Consider the following 3,441-nt stretch of genomic DNA (forward strand, 5'->3'; position numbering starts at 1 on the left):
ACGCAAGGCAGAAGTTCAAATAAGCAGGAAGAGAGAAATATCTTTATGCTCCAATGACTAGAGTATGAATGCTGTTTGTTTTATTCTAAAACACTGAAAAGCAATTCCACCACAGTTCTGTCTGGCTGCACAGTCTTAACTGTTTTTTTGAAATGAAATATGGCACCAAAAACATTGACTAGTGCCATGACTTTGCCTGTTGCTTGAAGGAGAAAGCATCAAATTACAATGCTGAGTTTTTCAACCAGCAGCCCTTCAAAAGTATTTCTAGTACCAGCAGATCCAGCCTTTATAGTCATTTGTTCTTGCCAAAGATGGCAAGAATTTTACAGGCTTTGTAAGCCTCACCCTCACATCGGGATATAGGGATTATGTATGGTGGGAGTTCAACTGCTGAGAAACTCTAAGCCACGGGTTAAAGATATCAACTGTAACTCATTCTCCCTCCTGTAGAAACTGAAATTCCTGAGGGCTAGGGTAAGCAATAGCCAGCATACTGCAGCAAGTTTGGAAATGACACCAGGTAGGTAACGTTTTCCAAAGCTTGCATGTGAATCGGGAACATCTCAGAGACTCCAGTGGAACATAGGTGTTCTTGAAGATCTTGCCCTATCCTGTTGGTTATTTGTGTTTTAGAGGACTCGACTCTGACAGAATCCAAGCGTGCAGAGCTCTGAGGAGGATGTAGCCCTTTGGGTCTATCAGGAAGCACGTCCTAGGGGAGGTGCAAAGCTAAGGCCGTAACCCTGGGCACATCAGCTTCTCAACAAGAAATATCAAACAAAGGCTGTGAGCAGTCGAAACTGAGATAGTTACTATAGAAATAAATGAGATAGCATCAGCTCAGTGAGATAGAAACTTTTTGCAATTTAGGGGAAATGGCAGAGGACTGCACAGTGAATTATGTGGAAGCTACGCAGCATGAACAAGTGAAGTTACTACTGGTTTTAATTCTACTGTACTGGTATTTTAAACATCAAAACCACTGAAGATACTTTTAAAATTACAAAAGGTAGGTTGCTGCGCTTCAGAGTCAACCCAAAGTTGGGGAAAGGTTTTGAGCAAATGCTCTGAAGGATAAATAAAACCTTGTGAGTTGTGTTTTGAAGCTTCAGTCAAATCAAAAGGTTACATTCTTAGAAGTGACTGCAAAAGTAACAGCAGGGCTCTGCTGACTGACAGTTCCAGGTCCAGCTGGCTCAGCCAGCCAGTCACCCATCATTTTCTGAATGAGCAACAGGGCTTATTGGTTTAATTAGTTTTTATACCCCTTCTGTGTATAGACTCTGCTGTTGACAATGTAACTCAGCGAATGGCAATGTTTTTGCATTAGGCAGAATAGACTCCGGCTCATTCACCCAGAACTTGTTTGTTCTGCGAGTGCAAAGAGGAAAGCAGAGCTATTTGTGCCGCTGAGAGACCTGATGTGATGCCACCCTCCTACCCCGTCCCCCCAGTAAATCTGGAGAATGAGCAGTCTGCTCCACTTTACAATGCCACTCAACGCTCATGGGATCAGATCCCTCTTGAGTTGCAACTTAAGTGTGAAACTGTTCAAAAATTCAGAAATTCAGTTCTTTTTCCTGCTGCTGTGGCAGAGAATGAATGGTATTAGCTGTTGCCCTGTAAAATGAGAATTTCTGGTGTTTTGTCTTGTCTTTCAGGAGATATCACGACGTGTGCGAGAGTTGCTGGAGATTGAAGAGCCACTCTTCAGCAGATCCATTGCCCTCCCATACAGAGACAACATGGGTCTCTTCCTGGAGCGAAAGTCCCGATCAGGAAAGAAAGCAGATGCTCTCACTTTCTCACAGTTTATCCAAGAAGCAGGACTGGAGCCTTATGCTACAGTTCCTCCTTTGCAACAAACCCAGACTGAGGTAGAAGCAGATGCTCTCACTGTATCGCAGAGCACCCAGAGGCAGGATTAGAGACTCACACTGTGCTTCCAGCTTTTAAGAAGCCCAGCAGGGTCAGCAGAATATACCTTTGTTACCTTGCACTTTGTCCAAGGAGGTACAGTTCCACTTTCTCCTAATACAGAAAAGGCCATTGCAGCTTTTAGCCATTTGATGATGTTTATCCTCACATTGGATCTTGTCTGCAATCCTTCATTTGCTTCCAGGAACAAAGTGAAGCAGAAGCTATAGATCAGACTGTACCACTGTCTGTCTTTCATTTCTGCTTCACAGTTGATTAAAAAGACCAAAAACCAATCACAGAATCACAGAACGTTAGGAGTTGGAAGGGACCTCAAAAACTCATCCAGTCCAACCCCTGTCAGAGCAGGATCACCAGACCAGGTCACACAGGAATGCGTCCAGGCGGGTTTTGAATGTCTGCAGAGAAGGAGACTCCACAACCTCTCTGGGCAGCCTGGGCCATGCTCTGCCACCCTCACACTCACAAAGCTTTTCCTTCTCTTCAGCTTGAACCTCCTGTGCTCCAGCTTGGGACCATTGCCCCTTGTCCTGACATTGGACATCCCAGAGCAGAGCCTGGCTCCTTCCTCCTGACACTGCCCTTTCCAAATGGATCCCCAGGAATGAGGGCACCCCTCAGTCTCCTCCAAAAAAAAGAGCCCCAGCTCCCTCAGCCGCTCCTCAGCAGGAGATGCTCCACTCCCTCCAGCATCTTTGTGGCCCTGCTGGACTCTTTCAAGCAGTTCCTGTCCTTCTTGAGCTGAGGGCCCAGCACTGGACACAAGATTGCAGCTGTGGTGTGAGCAGGGCAGAGCAGAGGGGCAGGAGAACCTCTCTGCCCTACAACCACCCCTTCTCATCCACCCCAGGGTGACGTTGGCCTTCTTGGCCACAAAGGGCACATTGCTGGCTCATGGTCATCTGTTCACCAACACCCCCAGGTCCCTTTCTGCTGTGCTACTCCCCAACCTGTACTGGTACATGGGGTTGTTCTTCCCCAGATGCAAGACCCTACACTTGCCCTTGTTGAATTTAATTAAATTTTTCCATTGCCAGTGACTGAGAACAACTTCCCCGCAGCTCAAGTGAGTAGATTTCTCCCAGGCTCTAATGTCTGCAGACTGGGCTCACTGTAAAGCCCAGCTGTAAGACCAATGGCATATACAATAACTGCTGTACAGGTGTGGTGCCAGCTGCTGTCAGCGATCATAATTAAGCAAGGGGCCTAGTTACAACACACACAACTAATCCCTGGCCTCACTGCAGTGGTTTATCATAGTAAACAGTACTGGAACACATGATGGATGACAGGAAGTATAAAAAAACCAGTGTAAGCTGAACTAGAGAATTTAGGGAATAAAAAATGCTTTGTCGTGGGTGGCTTTGGGACAGAATATCCAGTTACCTTCCTTTTTCTTGAAAGGAGTATCACATAGCCTGTGGTGGTAGTGGTGGGATGCATTATCACCAGCAAGGAAGTATGAATAAATGCTGATTAAAGCCTGGTTCAACAGAAAGA

This window comes from Mesitornis unicolor, unplaced genomic scaffold (assembly GCF_000695765.1).
Source record: "Mesitornis unicolor isolate BGI_N332 unplaced genomic scaffold, ASM69576v1 scaffold35099, whole genome shotgun sequence".
NCBI lineage: Eukaryota > Metazoa > Chordata > Aves > Mesitornithiformes > Mesitornithidae > Mesitornis > Mesitornis unicolor.